The 23,607-nt window shown below is 41.0% G+C and overlaps 1 protein-coding gene across 5 annotated transcripts in view; it reads left to right on the top strand.

Moving 5' to 3' along the window:
- SIAH1 (siah E3 ubiquitin protein ligase 1) overlaps nucleotides 1–23,607 on the top strand; it is an 83,362-nt gene that overhangs the window by 47,481 nt on the left and 12,274 nt on the right. The window contains exon 1 of one of the 5 annotated variants that reach the window (XM_042919290.1): nucleotides 4,717–4,794. The exons of the other annotated variants lie outside the window; for them this stretch is intronic. The gene's annotated coding sequence lies outside the window, so the exon portion shown is untranslated. Of the gene's footprint in view, nucleotides 1–4,716; nucleotides 4,795–23,607 lie in introns of those variants that run through there. 5 annotated transcript variants of the gene reach the window in all.

Here is a 23,607-nt window from a genome sequence, read left to right as displayed (position 1 = left end):
ACTACAGGACAGTCTGTATGCCTTGATATTAATGCATTCACCAAATTAGTCAGTGAACTAGTAGAGGCTTGATGGAAGAGAAATTTGAAATATGGGCCTTCTAAAAATTCAGGGATTGCAGAGACCTATTCAGAAATCCACTAATTAGAGCAGCACCACGCAAGGACTAAACAAAAGCAGGATTTGTGCTTTGGGAAAAGGGCAGTGGTGACTGGGGGGAGGGAGAGCTATGCTAAGAGAGACTAAGGCTTTGAGCTTTTGGGAGCATTTGGAAAGCTACTATAGCATTGTATTGTATTGGAGGGACGATATGGAGTATATCTGATAAATATATAACATATAATATAACACAAAATATTTGTAATTTGACTATATATAATTTGAACTCATGTTTCTTAAATTAAGTACACTGGTATGCCCAAAGATCTGGCTAGACAGATGTGTGCAAGTGCTTTTAATTAATAGAACCGTTTAAAAATAGTCATGTAAGGGAATGTGGGGTGAGGAAGAATGTGTGTGTATGTGTGTATTTTTGGAGAATTCCCACGTGAAAGAAATAATGATAGCTAATGGTGAACACGATTCAGTTGTTAAAAATCATGGACCAATGTAGTAAAACACTTTCTACCTATTCTACTTGCTCCTACTTCATCTCTTGGGTAGAATCTCACCAGGCATCATGAAAAGAACAATTGTCTTTGAGAAGATGCCAGTGAGTTGGTATCTGACCCATATTAAATATCAGGTTATTATGAGTTCATTTAAGATCCCAAAGTGTAGATGTGTCATCAGTGTCTTCTTTATCCATAAGTAGGAAAGAGGAAAGTCAAGTTGCTTAGTATCACCAGAGCAGTTACTAGGGGTCAGCTACAGGCCTAGCACTGTATGTTTCATTGGAGTAGATGGAATTACCATTTGATGTGATTTGAGGGGAACAGGATGTCTCCCTGCCTTGAAATATTTTCCCTGCATGGCCTGAAAATATTTAGCACTCATCCTGAAATACCATCAAGTAGAGCACTAGTGGGGTTGGCTTTACAGTTTACAAAATGATTTTCTACAGATTAGATGTCCTGGAAGGAGAGTTGTCTTTTTTTATTTTTTATTTATTTTTTAAAAATTTTGATACTGTAAGTAGACTTCACGTCCATTGCGGGGGCCCAACACGGGATTTGAACGCATGACCCAAGATCAAGACCTGAGCTGAGATCAAGAGTTGGAAGCTTGACCAACTGAGGCATCCAGGCACCCCTACAGTTGTCTTTTTATTCAGAAAAGGATGCCTAATTACTTCACAATTGAGCTATTTTCCTTCAAATGTTTAACATTGATAGTAGAGATGTTTGTGTCTCACCTATCAGCTATTCATACCTCCAATAGGAATGAACTAAATCAGATGGAGCCCCTCCTAGATCTGGTTAAGATTAGTACAGATGAAATTAATCAAATGAGATTAGTTTTGCATAACCAGGAAGCTGGAGAAGGAAGAAGTAATTTTGGCTCTTCTAGCTGAGAGCAGACACGATCAAAGCCAAGGAAAGCAAGTGCTAGAATTCCAGGGGCAGAGTTGCTTCTGAGTAGCTGAGGTAAAAGTTCCAACACTTTGAGATTGCTGTGTGGTGTCTCCAGGGAACGCTTTGTCCTGGGAACCCCTGTGGCTTAAAAGAGTCCACCAGCTAATAAGGTGACTTCCCTCCTGTCAGCAGTGGGCCAGGTGAGACTGCTATTTTCAGATGGACAAAATGCTGTTGGATAGGAGACTGGTCAGGGACATAAGGGGGCCAAAATTTGATTTTGGCAAAGCCGGGTGTTTGGAACTTTGGCAAGTTTCATATTGGCAAGTTTTCTTTGGTTAATGCCCATTGCACTGTTAGCACAGGCCAAGAGGTCCTGAGGAGCAATTCCCCAGTGTTGCTCCTCCCCCTTAGGGCCAGAAAGTGACTGCTTGCATCCTTTACAAACCAGTATGAAGCCACGTGACTATTCCCAACACATCACCTGTGAAAATGAAAAACTTGCCTCCAAACTGCAGTGAAACTGAACTCTGTTGACCTTATAATAACTCCCCACCTCCAAAAAAATGTGAGAGGAAACTGCAGTTTAAATAATGTAAAATTATATTTTGTAGAAGTAATGTTGGGCTTCTATACGTACATATCTGGTATGGGATTGTATTAACAGACAATGTAGGCTAATTTATGGGCAATTGAAAGGATTTTTAAGGGTTATTTTGATTACATATATTCTTCTTTATGGGTGGAATTTAGAACCTAATCCCAATAAGAAATGACACCTTGGCTCTTGGCTCTTCCTCACATCCTATCCTCCCCTAAATCCAACTGATTTCACTCCAGATCCAACTGTCTCTTGAACACCCTCCTGAACATGTTCTTTGCCATCTTTTGGTTCATGTTCTTTGCCATCTTTTGGTTCAGGCCTTCATTTGTTTCTTAGACAGATGTGTTCTCCCTGGTCAGCCTTCACTCATTTTGGCCAATCTCCTTAGTTGAGCCCTACATCCCTATCATGTTCAGTTCTGGACATACCATTCTTTCTTGTGATTATGGCTTCCCATATGTTACCCTAGATTGGAAGGCCTTTTCCATCTTCCTCTGGACAACTCTTACCCTTTAGCCAAAGCCCAGTTCCAACTTTATCCCTCAGTAAATCCTTTCTTGGCCTCACCAGTCTGAGAAGTATTGTCTATTACATAATTTGGATACCTTGGCCCACAAAGCCAAGATCTGTCCTGATCTCATTGACTTCAGCATTGTCTATACCACATACCCATGACTTGTGCCCTCTCAGTCCCTTCTCCATCCCTCCAAGGAAAAAAAACCCCACAGTGGAGATTGTTTTTCAGTTCCTGCAACTGGGCAGGCTTCTTAGCATGCAAGGCTTTCTGCTGAAATGCTTTTCTCCTTTTCAAGTCTTCCAGTTACCCCACAATGTGGTTAATTCCTTCTAAAACTTCTGTTCTAACTCAATCACCTATCCTATATTATCTATCTGGCCTGTTATGTATCTTCTTGGCATCAGATACCTTTTTATTTCTTTTGTAACATTTTCCACAGTCCTAGTGATATATTTGTGAGATTAATATTTGTGTACCTCATTAGATTGTATGCACTCCATGAATGCAGGGCTAGTGTCTCTATTCTCAGAACTATTCCACTTCATGTCATTGATGGAATGAATGATTGAAGAATAAATGAGTTAATGTCTTCCTGACTAGGTAAGCTCCATGCATGTCCAAGCACAGTGTATGACAGAACATATTAGAATCACTATGTAAATACTTATTGTTGAATAAATGAATGATATAACATATCAATAACTGCACATAACTCAACCAGAGTTCTTCATCTGACTTTTGGGCTTTGGGGACAAGCATAACAGAAGTATATTAGTATTATAGCTTGCAGCTAAGAACATGCGGTCTTTTACTTTCCCAACCTCAAGAAACACTGGATGTGATAATGGTTCCATAGAAAGAGAGCAGCCATAAGTATTAGGTTGAAAACAGAAGTAGAGGTATCAACACACAACAGTCTACAAATTTGTTGAGGGATGCCAGAAATTAGCAGCTTGCATCAGTACCTAAAATAACTGTGTCTTTGGCTTTCGATCTGAAACTTTGTTTGTTCTCAGTAAAGCGATTGCATAAAAACTTACCATTCCCAAAGCTTTCCTATTGGTGAGGAGTTTGGAGATAATGGGGAGACTACTCCCTGGATATTTTCTAATACCCCATGTAAAAAGTACCTTCTTAGTTTTCGTATAGAACAGTATTTTTAAGGAGCATCTTACATGGAAACCCAGTTTGTAAATGTCTCAGACACTAGTGTTTGCTCAGATATATGCATTGTACCCATCAAAGAACTGTTAATGACTTTTCATTTTTTATTTAAAAAGAAATGCAGTCCCATGAGTGGGACTTCCAGATGAGCAGACACATGGGGAAAGGCGTGCTTTCCACACTACCCACTTTTCAGCTAAAATAAGCCTTTGAAACTCATCCGGGTTTTGCTGAAGAGCTGCTCAAACCAAAGGGAGGGGCTTGGACTTCGTGTTTAGGGGTGGGGTCCCGGTCGGTGGGCGCCGCAGCCGGCTTCTTTTCCTTTGGCAAAGAGTGGAGTTGGGAAGGGTCGGTGGAGGCACTGCGTGAAACCAGCAAACCCGACAGGAGGGGCGGTAAATAGGGGCGAGGGTGCGGGACTACCCCTTGGGCCGCGCGCGAAACAAAGCCCCGCGGGGGACGCTCGACCACGCGGCAGGCAAGCGCTAGCTTCCTCCGGGCGGAGAAGGTTGCGGGCGAGAGCGTGACGTGCCCGCGTTTGTCGGGCGCGAGCTGTTAGTAGCAGCAACGGTAACCGAGCAGCCAGAGCGCCAACCGCCACCCTCGGAGACCCGCACCACGATGCCCACGCAGCTCGCCGCCGGCCGGACGAGTGCCTCTGCGCCTGCGCGCCCGCGGGAAGCCCCGCCCCCTCCGGGCTGCCGGCGCGCGGGGCCGCGCCTCCTCATGGCGGCCGCCGCAGTGTGTGGTATTTAGCGGGGGCGCGCGGCGGGCTCGAGGACGCGCGAAACGACGGCGGCGGCGGCGGCGGCCAGGGGGGAGCCGGGACAGCCGTTGCGGGGCGCGCTCTCGAGCGGCGGCGGCGGCCCAGGGTGTCCCGTCGGTGCCGGCACGGGGAAGAGGCGGTGGCACTGCCCGCGGTGGCGGGAGTTCGCGGCGGCGACGGAGCGCGTTTGAGCCAGGACCGGGGTCCGAGGCGCGCTCTCCGCCCACAGGTAAGTGGGGCCCGGCCTGGAGGGAGGAGCCGGCCGCGAGGGGCTCTCCGGGAGGAGGACGCCCAGGCCCGGTAATGGCGGCGGGCGGGAAGGGCGGCGGGGCCGGGTCGCGCCACTCGGGCGGGGGCGCGGGTAGCCCCTGGCGCCGGGCGCCTTTGTCTCGGCCAGAGCCCGGTCGCTCGGCCGAGCGCCGCCCCCCGCCCCTCCCCTCCCCTGCTCGGCCCAGCCCGCCGTCGCGAGCCGGCTCGCCCCCGCCCCCGGCGCCCCGGGCCCGGCAGGCCCGCGGTGGGGGTCGGCCCCGCGCGGTCGGGCGAGGGCGGGGAAGGGCCTCCTGGCCGCCCGGCCCGGCCCCCCTGCTCCCGGGAGGCGGGCCCGGCGGGGGGAGGCGCCGGGCGCTCCCCGCGCCCCGGTGCCGGCCTTTGTTGTCAAGGGTCCCGGGGTGTGCGGCCAACATGGCGGAGGTCAGCTGAGTGCGGGCAGTGGCCGGTCCTTCGCTCCGGCCCCTCCCCGTGCCTCTCTGGGCCCGGGGGCCGGCCGGGGCGACTTGGCCGTCCTTGGCCTCCTCTGCCTGCCCGCGACCCCGGGAGCGGTCGTCCCCAATGGCGCTGCCTTCTTGCTCCCGCTCCCGGCCTGAGCCTTCATTGTGCGGTGGGAAGAATGCAGCCTCCTCCCTTGTTTATGTCTTTAGAGAGGAGATCGCGTGAACGGCTTGCCAGGGAAGCCCTAGTTTTTATTGTAAACCTTGGTTTTCCTAGGCTTCATTTTTCGGGTAGTTTGGGGGCCTTTCTTGAGTCTCTGAGATTATAACTTAGGAATGTGGGAAACCTGGGCCACAGTGTTGCGTAGGTTTTTCTTTTCTCCATTCCTGGAAAGATTCAGAATTTGTTTGCTCTGACATCCAGAGAAGTCCCAGTTTGTGTGTTCAGAAAATCAGATTGTGTAGCTGATTTGTCAAAGTCACAGAAGCTGTGAGTCTGGATATAGGGCAGCGATCAGACTGCCTGTTCTAGCAGTTGAACATTTACCATTTCCAGATAAGTGGCTGTCAAGGGTAAATTGTTAACTCTTTAAAGCAGTTGAATGTTGGGAGCACAGACTCGGAAGTCGTACTGCCAGCTTTGGTTCCATCCTGTCCCACCCGTTTGTGACCTTGGGCAAGATGCTTAACCTCTCTGTGCTTGATTTTCCTTATCTGCAAAATGGGTGTAATGACAGTACTTACGTCCAGTAGGATTGTTGGGAGAGTTGATGAGATGATAATAGGTGAAGGGCTTAGAGCAGTGGGGTTAGTGGTTAATAAATGTTTGCTGCTTGGGTTCTTGTTCTTTAATAATTAATGAGTTCATTTTGGCATGATGGATATGTTGGAAGTACACAGACCAAAGTATGTGAGCTCACATTGTACGTTGTTAGTGCTTTGGTTTTTATTTTACTGCATTTTTTTAGTTGCACAAAATGAAAAGAGGTTTAGATAGTAAGTTGACAGGCACTCTGAGATAGTGGCATTTGGAAATTTATATAGTAAGGAATTTGGATAGGTCTTGTGTGGTCTGGAATTATAAAAAAAAAACAAAGTGCTTAAGTGAGGTTTCCTTTTAGCACTTTCACATTTATGGATCAGTTCACTTCCAGGGACTTGTGTTAACTAACTTGGAAGAGTGGAATAACGAATCCTTTTCAATGTTAGGTGTCTATGGTGTTACCACCCCTTTTAGACATAAGGGAAGAGCAAAGGGTAGTATAGTTATAAATGTAATGGTCTGGGGGCGCCTGGGTGGCTCAGTCAGTTAAGTGTCCGACTTTGGCTCAGGTCATGATCTCAAGGTTCATGAGTTCCAGCCCCGTGTCGGGCTCTGTGCCGACAGCTCAGCCTGCTTCAGATTCAGTGTCTCCCTCTCTCTCTGCCCCTCCCCTACTCACTCTGTCTCTCTCAAAAATAAATAAAATTTAAAAAAATTTTTTTAAAAAATGTAATGGTCTGGTAATTTTATCAGGGAAATATTGGTTCAAATTGTGGAGGAGAGGATATTGGTAGCTGTTGGGAGAACTTTATGATAAGTACATTTTGAGACTTAAAGTGGATTATACAAATTGTGTAATTTTTCATTCTGGAAATTACAGAAACTTGTGATTTGGAATGGTTAAGTGTCAACCCTAAAGTTAGTTTTGCCAAAATCTTTTCTTAGATATATTATAGAATTGGTTCAGGTGCTCCCTGTTGGGATCTTTTCAGCATAATTTAGTAACATTTATTAATATTTCAAACTGAAGTACAGTCTAATTAATAGATGTTGAACTTTTCAGGATAAGTAGTACACAGACTACAAATTCAGAAACAAACTTAATTCACTTTGTTCTTTCTGAGCTTTGGGAAGCTCTTACAAACCTGATGTAGAGCAATATTCTTTAATTTCTGTAATTATATTATAATTAGGCTAAAGTTAATTGGTATTACAAAGGAAATATTTAGCCAAGACAGCAGTGACATAATGTGAAGACTAGGATTTTATTTTCAGTATATACGGTGTTCTGAAAACAAGTCTTCCATAACCCTGCAAAGTGACCCCTTAAATTGTGTTTTAAAGCTTTGATTTATTCAGTTTCCAAAAGATTGGAGGTTTTTCTTTTTTTGCTTAAAGAGATGTTACGGACTTTTGGTTATGATTATGGAATTTCTGCACACATGTTGTAAATGTGTAAATTCTGAATATTTTTGATATACACCACCTTACAAATAAAATCAATATATGAAAGCCTAAGACTTCCCATCCCACCCTGCCTCCCTTCTTCCCCCCAAAACCAACTGGAGTCAATTTTTTCACTTTATAATAGTATGATCCTTAACCATTTCTTTTAAATAGTGTTTTTTCTAATGCCCTTTAAATTATTTGGTTTTCCATGGCTGTGGCTATAGTTATTAGAGCACCTTATGCATAAGGGCAAAATTGTGTTTTGTATTCCTATCTCCTCAGTGCCTAACACTCAATACTTATTTGTTTCCTGACTTACTCCTATCTATAATGCTGATAACCCATGTATTATCCTCTTGCCTGCAGGTAATTTTTTTTAATGAATTTTTTTTAGAGCAGTTTTGCTTTCAGAGCAAAATTGAATAGAAGGTACAGAGATTTCCCATATTCACCCAGCCCCAGTGATATCCTTCCCCATTATCAACATCCACCACCAGAATGGTATATTTGTTACAATATGATCTACCTACATTGGCACATCATTATCACCCAAAGTCCATGGTTCAGTCTTGGTGTTCTGTATTAGGAGTTTTGACAGATGTATACTGAGTGCTGTGTATTCACCACTGTAGTGTACAGAAGAACAGTTTCTTTGCCCTAAAAATCCTCTCTGCTCCACCCACTCATTCATCCCTCCCCCAGGCTGATCTTTTTACTGTCTCCATAGTTTTGCCTTTTCCAGAATGTTGTATAATTGGAATCATACAGCATGTAGCCTTTTCAGATTGGCTTCTTTCACTTGGTAGGATGCATTGAAGGTTCTTCCATGTCTTTTCATGGCTTGATAGCTCAGTTCTTTTTAGCACTAAATAATATTTACCGTCTGGTTGTACCACTTTATCCATTCACCTACCAGAGGACAACATCTTGGTTGATTGCAAATTTTGGCATTTATGAATAAAGCTGCTATAAACACCCTGTCAACTCCTTTGGGTAAATAGTAAGCCACAGGATTGCTGAATCTTATGGTAAGAGTATGTTTAGTTTTGTAAGAAACCTCCAAAGTGCCTTTTATAGTTGCATTTCCACCAGCAGTGAATGAGAGTTCCTGTTGCTCCACATGCCCACCAGCATTTGGCGGTGTTGGTGTTCTGCATTTTGGCTATTCTCCTAGATGTGTAGTGGTATCATCTTGTTCTGATTTGCATTTTCCTGATGACCAGTGATGTGGAGCACCTTTTCATATGCCCATTTGCCATCTGTATATCTTTGGTTAGGTGTCTCTTAAGGTATTTGGCCCGTTTTTAGTTGGGGTTGTTAGTTTTATTGTTGAGTTTCAAGAGTTCTTTGTGTATTTTGGGTAACAGTCCTTTATCAGAGAAATCTTTTACAAATATTTTCTCCTAATCTGCGGTTTTTCTTCCTATTCTCTTGACAGTGTCTTTCCCTTCAGGTCATTTTCCACTTTTATGTACCAAGGTATACTTAAAATTTACATGTCGAAAAGTAAAACCTTTATTATTTCCAACTGTCCAAGGCTCTTACCCCATATATTCAGTTAGTCTTAAGGTCCTGACTTTTCTGCCATCTGGTTATCTCAAATATGGCATTGCTTCTCTCACTCATTTTCACATTTGCATTCAAGTCTTCTACCTTCCACGTGCTCTGTCTGCATTTGGTGTTTGCCTCTTCCCTTCAGTTCTTCCTATTGTAGTTTAAGAGAGCTTTCTAATGTAGGTGACTTACAAGAACTTCAGTATAAAGTCCAAAATTCCTTGATGGATGATAGTCAGTACACAGCCTTTCCTGAGTTTGCTCTGGGTACTTCCCTGCCATTTGCAATTATATACTCTCTCCCTGCTAAAGTGTGTAATCTCAGCCTAGACATCCCTTAGCTGAGACACTGTTCCTGGACTTCCCCCCCTGAGTTGGGTGTCCTTTCTTTGTGTTCCCATAGCACTCTCTGCTTTGCTCCACTCTAACAAGTATCCCTCTGAACTGTAAGTGTTCTGTACTACTTTGCTCCCCAATAGACTGTAATCTCTGTGAGGACTTGGTCTTCATCACCCTTGTTTGTCTAGAGTTTAGCATTGTCTCTGACATGTAGTTGGTGCTCAGTAAATATTTATCGAATGACTGATAAACTAATACCTCACACTGTTCTTAAAATGTGCTAGAGCCATATCCTCCAACATTTCCTCTTGCCCTACCTGGTCAAGCTGGATTCTTTTTGTTTCTTGAACGCTTTCTGTACTTTAAAGCTCTGTGCCTTAGCTGATGATTGTACTTAATCTCTCGAATGTCTACCTGTGCAGCTTTGGACAGATGATTTAAACTCTCCAAGCCTTAGTTTTCATTAGCATGTGAACAGCCAATTAAGCACATTGCTGCTTCCCCCATCCCAGATATCCTAGTACTAGAGTGGCAGTATAGTTGAAGGGTTAAGGAGATAGGGCTCTGAAGAATCAGACCTGGATATGTCTCTAGACTCTGTCACTTACTAGTTGTGTTTGTGACTCTAACCTCCATGAGAGCAGGGACACTGCCTACTTTTGTACCTTAAAAGCACATTGCCTATCCATAGAAAGTGCTTAAATAATTAAAAAAAAAAAAAAAAAGTTTTTGAGTAAGTTACTTAATTTCTCTAAATATTACCATTTACATTCTAGTGAGGGAATAAACAGAATTACAGATTGTGATATGTAAAGATCTTCCTCCACTTACTATGGGGTTATGTCCTGATAAACTCTTTGCAAATTGAAATTGTTGTTAAGTTGAAAACACATTTAATACAGCTAATCTACTGAACATCATAGTTTAGCCTAGCCTACATTGAACATGCTGAGAACACTTACATTAGCCTGCTGTTGGGCAAAATCATCTAACACAAAGCTTATTTTATAATAAAGTGTTGAATATTTCATGTAGTTTATTGAATACTGTACTGAAAGTGAAAAACAGTAGTTATAGGTGTATTGATTGTTTATCCTCCCAATTGCCTGCTGACTGGGTGCTATGGCTTGCTGCTGCTGCTTAGCATCATGAGAGGCTATCATACTGCACATTGATAGCCTGGGAAAAGATCACAATTCAAAATTCAAAGTATAGCATATCGCTTTTCCACCATCATAAAGTGAAAAATCATAAGGAAAACCATTGTAAGTTGGGGTCCATCTGTACTATAAAGGAGTTAAAAGTGCTGAAGTAAAAAATAATGGCGGTAGGAGGGACACCTGTCAAAAGTGGTGACATTTAAGCTATGATACAAGCTAGCTCTTTGAAGGAGGGAAGGGAGAACCTCTCAGAATGAAGGAGAAGCAGAGGTAAAGGCCCAGATGCTGGAATGAGCATGTACTTACTGTTCTAGAAGTTGAGGGAAAAGAGTGTTCACGGAGCAAACAGATGATGGGGAGAGATGGCCAGGGATCAGATCCTGCAGAGTCAAAGCAAGGAATGTGAGTTTTATTTTAGGGGTACTGGGAAGCCATCAGAAGGATTTAAGTAAAGGAGTAGTATAATTCACTTCTAACTTTTAAGATAGCTTTAGCTGTTGTTTGGAGAATTGATTGGTCAGACAGACCCTTTCTTTATGACCTGGATTAAGGTGATGGCAGTGAAGATGAAGAGAAGTGGATGGATTTGAGATCTATTTGGGAGACAGAATTAACAGGATTTGTTGATGGATTAGATGTGAGAGGTGAGGGAAGGAAGGAATTAGGTGGTTTCTGGCTTGAGCTGCTGTGTGGAACATGGTGCTGTTTACCAATATGGGAAAGACTAAAGGAGGGGATGGGACAGAAGGATAGCAATAAAATTCAAAGTTGTGATACGTTGGATTTGAGGTTCTCTATGAGACATCTAGAATGATTCGGTGCGGTGGAAGGGATATCAGGGGGATGTGGTCTTACAGAAGCCAGATGGGAAATATTAGAGCATGTTTAGGTGTTAGGGGGATGGTCTGGTAGCAAAAGAGGGAGGAATTGATGTAAGAGGAAGGGATAATAGAAGGGGTGTGAAGTCTGAGTAGGTGAAGGGATAATAGGGTGTGAAGTCTTGAGTACGTGAGAGGACAGACCCAAGTGCAGGGTCACTTTATTCTAATGTGAGAGAAGGAGGTGGTAAATCATTATTTGATGGCTTCTCTGGTATTTTCTGAAGGAAACATGGGTGAAGCCATCAGTTGAGAGTATTTGTAGTTAGTGAATACCAGATGGTGGTAGGTTAAAGGTGTAATAGAGAAAGACATATTGAGAAACTGAGCAGAGGGAAAGAGAGGAGAGATGGTGTGATCTATTAGCTAGTGAGAATGCCTGATGCTGTTTCAGTAGATTCTAGGAGACTATCTAGAGCAATAGTATTTTTGTTTCTTTTTTAATTTTTTTAAATGTTTATTTTTTTGAGAGAGAGAGACAGACAGCATGAGCGGAGGAGGGGCAGAGAGAGAGGGTGACACAGAATCCAAATCAGGTTGCAGGCTCCGAGCTGTCAGCACAGAGCCTGACATGAGGCTTGCGCTCATGAACTGTGAGATCATGACCTGAGCTGAAGTCAGTGCTTAACCAACTGAGCCACCCAGGCGCCCCAGTATTTTGGTTTCTAAATGTAAACTTTTTTGTTGAAGTATAGCATAAATAGATAAAGAAAAGTGCTCAAACTATACCTATAGTTTGATGCATTTTCACAAAGAGAGCACCCTGTTGGGACCAGCTCTCATGTGTCCCAATTACTTTTACTTTTTTTAAGTACCTTTTTTTTTTCTTAATGTTTATTTGTTTTTGATAGAGTATGAGGAGAGGAGGGGCAGAGAGAGAGGGAGACACAGAATCCAAAGCAGGCTCTAGGCTTTGAGCTGTCAGCACAGAGCCTGATGCGGGGCTTGAACTCACAAAGCGTGACATCATGACGTGAGCTGAAGTCAGATGCATAACCCAGGTGCCCCCCAAAAAGTACTTTTTAAAATCTTCAGGGACTCTAGGCTGAATAATACAGATAAAATAGTCTGTTTTGGTTCAATTTATTCTTTAAGCTTGAGCCACAATGAGCAGAACGATATTGACAAAGACCTTTCATTAGGTCTGAGCTTGCCCAGTGGCATTGAACTTATTTGTGGGTTTTGTTTTTAATTACAGAGGTTGTGGGGAGCACATGGGAGGAACTAGAAAGAGAAGGTTGGAGGGAAAACCTTTGGACAACTAATCTGTATTTTTGAAGTAGATATTGGCAGTGAGAAGTATTTTCTTAAAAAGTTAGAGGAATTTAATGCCAGTCTTGAATTTTATAGGAAGCATTATACTGTCCTTGTTATAGTTATTTATTATTGTCATGTTGACAAGCGTAGCTAGTGATGGTTGATACAGTGAAATTTAATGTACATTGGCTTCTTTGCAAACAATCTGCCTTGGAAAGATTGCTTTAGTAGTTGGTTTAAATAAATTGAATAATCTCATTGTTCAAAACTTGCTTTTTTCTTCTTTGCGTTTTACCTTTTGCTCTTTTGAGTTTGGTTAAAGCTCAGGCTTTGTGTGTGTGTGTGTGTGTGTGTGTGTGTGTCAAGGACCCTTTGTCAGGGACAGCTTCAGATGTTTATATAGTTGTGAATTAATTTCTGCAGACTGTATTCTTTTGGCTTTGTTAGGAGAGATGATCGAACATGTTATTTTGTCTTATAATTTTAAAATGGTAAATTTTTATAACTATAAACTAAAATATGTATATATGTATATGAAATATGTGGATTTTTAAAAAAAATACTTACTTTGAGAGAGAGTGTGTGCACGTGTGTGCTCATGCAGGGGAGGGACAGAGAGAGAGAGAGAGAGAGAGAGAGAGAGAGAGAGTCTGAGCTGTCAGCACAGAGCCCAGCTCCGTGGCTTGATCTCACAAACTGTGAGATCATGACCTGAGCCGAAATCCAAAGTCGGATGCTTTACCTGGCACCCCTGAAATATGTGGATTTTTATGTGAATGGGCTGTTTCAAAAATTTGTTCCCTGTTAGTACCCATATATTTGAGTCATTTTAAGAAAGAAAGAAATCAAAGAAAAAAAGCCATCAAGGCAAGTAGACAAAATTAGCTCTTGGTTTCTCAGTGTTTCAATTTTTTTTTAAACTTTTTTTATTTAAGTTTATTTGTTTTGAGAGAGACAGAGGGAGTGCGAGTGGGCGAGGGGCAGAGAGAGAGGCAGAGAGAGAATCTCAAGCAGGCTCCTTGCTGCCAGGGCAGAGCCCAGCCAGGGCTCAAACTCATGAAACTGTGAGATTGTGACCTGAGCTGAAATCAAGAGTTGGGTGCTTAACTGACTGAGCCACCCAGGTGCCCCTCTCATTGTTTCAATTTATATATGAAGTCACCAGCAATTTCTTTAGCAGGTAAGTGTGGGGACACAAAATATGCACTAAAATTTCCCTTTTTATTACCAAAATAATGTATGTGCTTTAATTTGAGGAATATATACAGAAATGTAACCCTAATCTTCCCTATGATCATTCATAATCACGTATTAGACGTTTTGGCATAGTTTCTAGTCTCTGTGTGTGCTACACTTTTTTTAAGTCAGCAGGAGATATTTTAAAGTTAATTTCTTTGATCTGATGTAAATCCTTGTAGATATTTTCTTGAATGATTACCACTTGTCAGTAACTACATGTTTGAACTGTGTAATTCCAAATGATGATGTTTGTGCTTATAGTCTGTACCCTGCAGTTTTTGATATTTTGTGTACCTAGAGTTCAGTGGTCCCATGTCTGATCTCTGGTTTCTGGTTCTAAACTTGACTTGCCTGTCTTCTCTCCTCCCTCACTTTAAGTCTTTAAACCACATTCTGCAGTTTGGATGCCCCTCCAGTTTCTTTTCTGTCTCATTACATGGAAATACATGCATAGAGACAACAGCCTTATAAGTGTATATATTTACTTCTTGTAACATAAATAGGATTATGCTATGTGGCTTTTTTTTTTTTTTAACCCACTCATTTAAACAGGTTGATTCTTATATTACTAGATGAGTCCATCTTCTTAAAAAAAAGACAGCATAGTGTTCTGTTGTGTGGACTATATTTTAGTCACTCTCTTAAGATAGGGCTTGAATTTTCAGTTTATTTGCTGTTACAAACAGGATTGCTATAGGCATCCAGATACATACACCTTTGCCAACATGTAAATTAGAAGAGGGACTTGGAAGAAATTTCTGGATGAAGAGTATACACTTACATTTTGAAACAAGCTGTCAGATCTTATTAGAAGCTTCCACGGTGGACATTTCCAACAGTGTAGTTAAGTCTCTTTCCCGACATCTTTGCCAATACTTGGAGTCAAATCTTTGAAAATAAATTTCTGTCCTTTCTTAAGTAACACATGCAATTTGTGACATTTCTTATATCAAGTCTTTGAACTTCTTTTTCCTTTTTTCTAGACTTTTACATGCACCTATAATTCAAAATAAAATATTCCATTAGCTTTGTGGTTTTTTTTAAATTTATTTTTTTAATGTTTATTTTTGAGAGAGACATGAGGAGGGAAGGGGCAGAGAGACAGGGAGACACAGAATCTGAAGCAGGCTCCAGGCTCTGAGCTGTCAGCACAGAGCCTGAGTGGGACTTGAACTCACAGAGAGCGAATCATGACCTAAGCCGACGCCAGAGGCTTAACCACTGAGCCACCCAGGCGCCTCTAGGTTTGTGTGTTTTTTTTTTTTTTTTTTGAAGAAAAATTCCCTGGCCGTACTTCTCTCCAGGTGTCCTTTGCCAGAGGCAACTATTTTAATGAGCTGATTATTTTTGTATTTACCATCTTTGTCTCTAACATGCTTCTATTGTTAAGTTTTTTTAAAATTTATTTTTGAGAGAGACAGAGAGTGCGAGCGGGGGAGGGGCAGAGAGAGAGGGAGACACAGAATCTGAAGCAGGCTCCAGGCTCCAAGCTGTCAGCACAGAGCCCAATGTGGGGCTCAAACTCCCCAACCGTGAGATCATGACCTGAGCTAAAGGCGGCTGCTTAACCGACAGAGCCACCCAGGTACCCCTAACATGCTTCTATTGTTAAATCCAGATTTCAATTTTAGGCGTTATCTATTCAGTTCTTGTTGTAGATTTAACTTGGCTTCCTGCCTCTGTCACATGTACAGACCTTCCCATTTACATACTCCTTTAATTCAGTGACATCATAATTTTGTACTTGCATTATTATTATGAAAGTTATTTGCAAATTGAGCTATATAGTAAGCTGTTGTGACTTTTTTCCTTGTACCGTTTAATTGGAATTTGTATATGTCACTAATATTTGTCCTTTTTTCTTTGTTTTCTCTGTGCTTACTGCTAATACCGCCCCACATTCCTTACTACTTGTCTTAAGTGTTCAGGTTGCTTGCTGCCTCATGTTGCCTTCTTCCGCTAACGTAAAGTTGTCTTTGTCTGTGTTCCCTGTACCTTTCTTCTGGGTTAAGTCTTACTTAACTGTAGCCATGTTGTCCTTTTTCTTGGTTCATTCCTTATCTATGAAGGGCTTGTCCTCCAGGAGCCTCCTGAGAACATTTCCAGGGGAAGTTCAGTTTTGAAACTTTGCATCATTATTCTGCCCTCAACACTTTTAGGATAATTTGGTTGTGCATAGAATTCTAGAACAGTAATCATTCTCTTTGAGGATTTTAAAAAACATGGTTCTATTGCATCCAGCTTTGGATGTTACTACTCAAAGTCCAGAGTTCTTTTGCTTTCTGATTTATTTGTTCAGTCAACAAATAATTTTTTGAGTCTGTGTGCTAGGCACTGTTTTAAGTGTTTTGAGATACATCACTGACCCTACCTTCCTACCTTCCAGAGTTGGGGGGTGGGGGGCTACTACAACGAGCATAATAATTCAATTGTATAGCCTGATAGAGGGTAATACATTCTGTGGAAAAAAATAGAGTAGAAAGGGAGGAGGGAAAAGGAGAGAAGAGGAAGAGGCTGGTGGAATGGGTGAGGATTAGGAGTGCATAGTGGAGGGTCAGTGGGCAGAGTGCTGATCACTGTTTGCAATAGAGGGGACAAGGTAGGCCTCATTGAGAAGATAGCAAACAAGCAAAAATAAGGAGGTGAAAGAATCCGTTATTATGTACATCTAGGAGGAAAGTATGTTAAAGCAGAGGCCCCAAGGAACAGCTTAGTTTTATGGAACCAGGAGGCTAGTGCAGTGAGTGAGGGCGAAAGAAGTGGGAGAAGGAGTCAAAGAGTGATCATCATATTATTTAGGGCCTTACAGGCTGTTCAAGATTTTTCTGTTACTTGGATAAGGGTTGCCAATGGGGAAGGTAGTGAGCAGAGGAGTGACATAACCTGATATAAATTTTAACAGGATTTTTCTGGTTGCTATGCTTAGAACATACTGGGATGGATGTGGGAGACAAGGATGGGAGTGGGGAGACTGTTTAGAAGGATATTGTGGTAATTCAGATGAGTGATAATGGTCACTTGGAATATATGATATGGTAGTGGTAGAGGTGGTGAGGAGTGGCTGGGTTCTGGATATATTTTTAAAGAAGATACACTAAGATTTCCTGGTGGTTTTATTATTTTTTTTTATTTTTTAAGTTTATTTTGAGAGAAAAAGAGAGGGAAAGAAGTTGAGTGGGGGAGGGGCAGAGAGAGAGGGAGACAGAGGATCTGAAGCAGACTCTGCTGACAGCAGGGAGCCTGATGCAGGGCTCAAACTCACAAACCACAAGATCATGACACCAGCTGAAGTCAGATGCTTAACTGAGCCACCCAGGTGCCCCCTGGTGGTTTTAGGTATATAGCATGAAAAAAAGAATCAAGGATGACTTCAAGGCTTTTGAACCTGGTAACTGGAAGGATGGAATTGTCATCAAGGGAGGGGAAGGTGGTGGGTGGAATAGTTTGGAAGATAGGGAGTTCAGTTCTGTTCAGCACTTTCCCCACCCCTGCCCCCAGGGATATCTAGGAAGCAGTTGGATGTACAAATCTTGGGTTTAAGAGAAATCTGGAGGGGTTTTTTGTTTGCTTTTTTAGTCTGGGCTGGGCATACACATTTTTAAGTCCTAGGAATGTTGGTGGAATTTGAAAACTGCAAGACTGAATGAGATCAACAAAGCCAGGAACAGTGGACCATGGACAACTCCCAATTTGAAGAGTGGGGAGGAGAGCAGGAATCAGTAAAGGCAGCTGAGTTGCTGGTGAGCTAGGAAAACTATGTGTGCAGGATCAGTGAACAGAGTTTATCAGGCAGGAACCAGTGATTGATCAGTTCTGTCAGATGCTGGTGACAGATCAAAACTTGCAAATTAAATACAAACAAAACTGCAAAACCAGTGAAATTCAAATTATACTCATTTTACTAAAGCATTGGATCCTGTCTGCTAAATTGAGATCTTGAAACAAAATGGCTTATAGAATTGACTATGGTTATGCTGTAGGTTCTTTTTGAGTTAAACATACCAAGATTGACCTGCATGGTGTGGTCACCATGTTTTGCATTTTCTTACCAGCATATAAATGCTTCAGGGAAAACCCATGATGCCACTGGGCTTTGCTTCACACAAATGCATCCATTGCATTTGAGGTCCCCTTCTGCTTTTGTCTTTAGCCTGTCATTATTAGAGTACCGTAGTACTGACTTGGAGCCAGCGACCATAAATGTGAATGGGAGCATTCAATTATTTGGCTACCATATGGAGTCAGATGATTCGGAATGTGCTACTACTGCTTTTTAGATGATTAAAAACAGGAAAATAAAACATTCAATTTTTGTAGAGAAATGTAGATCTCCCCCTCTTCCAAGAATAGAATCTTAGGTTGAGGAAATTTTTTCTAAGTTTGTTTATTTTGAGAGAAAGAGCAAGCAGGGGAGGGGCAGAGAGAGAGGGAGAGGATCATAAGCAGGCTCCCTGCTGTCAATGCCCAGCCCCATATGGGGCTTGAACTCACAAACTGTGATATCATGTCCTGAGCCGGAACCAAGAGTCAGACGCTTAACTGACTGAGCCACCCGGCGCCCCTTGAGGAAATTTATTTTATTTTTTATTTTAAGTTTGAGGAAAATTTGAGTATGTTAATTCATGTATTCTATCCTTATTTGAAATAACAAATTATTTGGTTGGAGTTTCAAGTACAATGCTTATGAAGATAACAAATTATAACGATTTCAGTGAAATATGATTTAATTTGAAAAGGCTCCATGAATTTTTTGATATGGCATTTCTTTCCCATAAATTCCATTGTTTTTCTACTCTTTTACTAGTAAAGCGCTACCTATCATATCTCATGTTAAGACTCTGTAATTACAGGGATACAGGAGTACTGATGCATAGGGGCACTTGTACCCCAATGTTTATAGCAGCACTCTCAACAATAGCCAAATTATGGAAAGAGCCTAAATGTCCATCAACTGATGAATGGATAAAGAAATTGTGGTTTATATACACAATGGAGTACTACATGGCAATGAGAAAGAACGAAATATGGCCCTTTGTAGCAACGTGGATGGAACTGGAGAGTGTGATGCTAAGTGAAATAAGCCATACAGAGAAAGACAGATACCATATGTTTTCACTCTTACGTGGATCCTGAGAAACTTAACAGAAACCCATGGAGGAGGGGAAGGAAAAAAAAAAAAAAAAGAGGTTAGAGTGGGAGAGAGCCAAAGCATAAGAGACTCTTAAAAACTAAGAACAAACTGAGGGTTTGATGGAGGGTGGGAGGGAGGGGAGGGTGGGTGATGGGTATTGAGGAGGGCACCTTTTGGGATGAGCACTGGGTGTTGTATGGAAACCAATTTGACAATAAATTTCATATATTGAAAAAAAAAGACTCTGTAATTATGATTTTGCCTCATTTCTTTAATATCTTCTGTCTCCCAAGCAGTGTATAGTTTTGTGTTTAGCTCAATATCACCAACTCTTTATAGATTACTGCTAATTTTGATCTGCTTTAAAATTTTTGGCCAGTGTGTGTGTGCGTGTGGGGCGGGGTGGGGGGGGCGGTTACCCTACCATATTTTTCAGGTGGAATGTGGAGTTGAATGGGTTGTATGTTCTAGTGTAGAACTGGCTAACATAGCTTAATGCCAAGACAGAGCAAAAGAGGAAACATCTATTGGAATGTGTGATAGTTTTACATCCTGAAAGAATATAAAACATAATCATGGTAGTAAACAACAGTTGTAGTCAAACTTGGACACAACTAAGTGAATATTGGACAGTTTTTTCTGGATGCTGTAAGGTTTGGTTGTATTACAGTAGTGATTGTGTTGTAATCATGACTGATACAGTTTTGATAAGTTCAGGTGTGTTACGAAAAATTTTGTTAGCAATATGTGGTATGAAATAAAAATGTTGAGAAAGCCTGTTTGACCCTCTTTTGACCCTCTTTCTGCTTACTCATATTTTTGTGCTCTTGCCTCACTTCTCGATACTTGGATTTAATGTCTAATTGTTAATGACAAACTCAGATTATCAGATTCTACCACTTTGATACAAAAAAATTACAAAAGCAACTACTTGTTAGGGCTAAAGGTTTAAATAACTTAGGGAAATTTTAATTTTTTGGCCAATTTTGTAAATATTGAAAAGGTGTGTTGGATGCTAAATTAAATATTCTGTCCCAGTATGAGGTTGTCGAGTTTTGAGGGTTATTTGAAAGAAATGAGACTTAGGGACAAAGCAGACAATGTGGTTCTGTGCTTATTCTTATTTTTTTTTTGATCTTCAGTTTCCTCATCTACAATATGAAGTTATAACCTACATTATGAAGCTTAAATAAATGGTGTGTATGAAGCTGACACAGTGCCTGAAAAGTTGATAGGTGCCCAGTTTATGCAGCTTTGTTCACAGCAAACTCTGTAATCTTTATCAGATTTCAGATACCATCCCAAATTGAGGTTATGAAAATGAACACAGTAGTTTGAAACAACAGTTTCCAGCAAAATCCTGTATAATCCAGGTGTTTTTTATTTAGTGATTAATTGCAGGGTTCATGGTATGACTCTATAAACATTACCAGTGCTTGTATTGTTAACAATATATCAAACATTACCGTGTATTTAATCTGTTAATGTCCAAAAATCTGTTGTTGTTGGTTTTATCATTGTACAAATGAGAAATATGAGACTCAGAATATTGTAATTTTGCTCAATGTCAAAATAATTAGTAAGAGCCAAAGTAGGAGTTCAGGTTTGAGCTTCTGATTCCAATCAAAGTCATGGTTCTTTTCACTATACATAGGCAACCTTCTTGAGGTATGTTATCATTAGGGCATTACTAAGAATTGAGGTTACTGTCTAGGAATTGATGGGTTTATGGAACTCTGATGTTATGAACATAAACATTTTGAAAAGTTAGAGAAGTGGTATGGAAGTACATCCATTTCTTTTTTCTTTTTTAGATTCTGTTTATAATGATAAAATTATTTCATACAGTGTTTCTTTTTTAAAGTAGGCTTTATTTCTTTAGGGCAGTTTTAGATTCAGTAGCAAAACTGAATAGAAGGTACAGAGATTTCCCATATTCACCCAGCCCCAGTGATATCCTTCCCCATTATCAACATCCACCACCAGAATGGTATATTTGTTACAATATGATCTACCTACATTGGCACATCATTACCACCCAAAGTCCATGGTTCAGTCTTGGTGTTCTGTATTAGGAGTTTTGACAGATGTATACTGAGTGCTGTGTATTCACCACTGTAGTGTACAGAAGAACAGTTTCTTTGCCCTAAAAATCCTCTCTGCTCCACCCACTCATTCATCCCTCCCCCAGGCTGATCGTTTTACTGTCTCCATAGTTTTGCCTTTTCCAGAATGTTGTATAATTGGAATCATACAGCATGTAGCCTTTTCAGATTGGCTTCTTTCACTTGGTAGGATGCATTGAAGGTTCTTCCATGTCTTTTCATGGCTTGATAGCTCAGTTCTTTTTAGCACTAAATAATATTCACCGTCTGGTTGTACCACTTTATCCATTCACCTACCAGAGGACAACATCTTGGTTGATTGCAGATTTTGGCATTTATGAATAAAGCTGCTATAAACACCCTGTCAACTCCTTTGGGTAAATAGTAAGCCACAGGATTGCTGAATCTTATGGTAAGAGTATGTTTAGTTTTGTAAGAAACCTCCAAAGTGCCTTTTATAGTTGCATTTCCACCAGCAGTGAATGAGAGTTCCTGTTGCTCCACATGCCCACCAGCATTTGGCGGTGTTGGTGTTCTGCATTTTGGCTATTCTCCTAGATGTGTAGTGGTATCATCTTGTTCTGATTTGCATTTTCCTGATGACCAGTGATGTGGAGCACCTTTTCATATGCCCATTTGCCATCTGTATATCTTTGGTTAGGTGTCTCTTAAGGTATTTGGCCCGTTTTTAGTTGGGGTTGTTAGTTTTATTGTTGAGTTTCAAGAGTTCTTTGTGTATTTTGGGTAACAGTCCTTTATCAGAGAAATCTTTTACAAATATTTCTCATTCTCTTGACAGTGCCTTTTACAGAGCAGAAATTTTTAATTTTAATCAAGTTAATGTGTTTGGTGTTGTTCTTGAAAAGTCTTTGCTAAACCCAAGGTCATCTAGATTTTCTCCCTTTCTAGGAGTTTACATTTAGGTCAGTGATCCATTTTGAGCTAATTTTTGTGAAGGGTGTGGGATCTGTGTCTAGATTCGTATTTTGGTGTGTGGATATTGAATTGTTCTAGCATCATTTGTTGAAAAATCTGTCTTTTCTCCATTGCCTTTGCTCCTTTGTCAAAGATCAGCACAGATCAGCACACTTATTTTAAAGTGAATTTTTAATCTCAGGTGTGAATTCTCTTTGTGAATTCATTTAAGTAAATGCATTCTACTTGTAGGGACACCAGGGATAAGTGAATTCTGGTTGTATACATATGCCATTCCTTCTCCTTGGAATCCTTCTTGCTGTTTTACTTGATTTAGTCATTCCTTCAAGAAATATTTAAATTACCTAGTCTGGGCTTGGTACTGTCCTAGGTGCTGGAGACAGAGTGAACAAAACAAACAAGGTCTATTCTCATGAAGTTTCTCAGTGCAGAAGTTCTGAACCAAAAATGAATGGTTCAGGGATCCTGGGAGTTCTCAAGGTCCTTTCAGGGTCAAAACTTTTTTTTCACAATAATGAGACATGAGAGTACAGTGGAGTTTCCCAGAGGGTACATGGCATGTGGCATCTTAACAGATTAAATGCAGAAGCAGATAATGAATATCCAATTGCATTTTATTGCATCAGACATTAAGAAGTGCAAAAATGTGAAACATAGACATTCTCCCTATGAAAATATTTTTCATAAACACTTAACGTGTAATGGATTTTTACATGTACTTTATAATGATATTAAAATAAAGAACTACTTAAAAATTTATTGGATTGAATTTCTAATATAGCAGAATAATATATTCTAATATAATAATATATTAGAAATATGTAAATATCATACGTATAAACCACATAGACGAAAAGCTCTTTTGGGGGCCTTAATAATTTTTAAAAAGTACTGAAAGTACTAAGTAATAATTTTTTAAAAGCAGTGAAGACTAAGTTTTTTTTTAAATGGCCAGGTAGGCTTAAAGGGCTTAGAAGTCACAGGGTCAGCTAATTGCTTTCCATTCTAAAGCAATTATTGGCAATATGTAAATGAAGGGTGTGACTATGGTCCAGTAAAACTGCTTACAAAAACTGGCAACTGGCTTGCAGTTGTAGTTTGCCAACCATTGGTATAAAGTGTTCCCGATACCAAAAACCTTGAGAATTACAGTTGTGAGTAAAAAGTTGGCGGTGTAGTTGGGAGGGAATAGGGGAGAGAATAGACAATAAGTAGTTAGAATTTCATTTTTTTCCTCACTGTTTTAAAGTTTATTTTGAGAGAACACATGTGTGCATGTGGGCAGAGGAGGGGCAGAGAAAGGGGGAGAGAGAACCCCAAGTTGGCTCCATGCTTTCAGCATGGCTCCAACCCACAAACTGTCGAAATCAAGAGTCAGATGCTTAATTGACTGAGCCACCCAGGCACCCAGTAGTTGGAATTTCAAATGGAAATAGATATTGTGAAGACAATGAGAAGGGTCATTTGGCCTTTAGATAAATCGATCAGGAAAGGTGCCTTAAGGAGCTGACTTTAGTTAACTGG

This window comes from Panthera leo, chromosome E2, assembly GCF_018350215.1.
Source record: "Panthera leo isolate Ple1 chromosome E2, P.leo_Ple1_pat1.1, whole genome shotgun sequence".
Classification (NCBI taxonomy): domain Eukaryota; kingdom Metazoa; phylum Chordata; class Mammalia; order Carnivora; family Felidae; genus Panthera; species Panthera leo.
The sequence above is the reverse complement of the archived record's forward strand: the minus strand, read 5'-3'. Positions and strand labels throughout refer to the sequence as shown.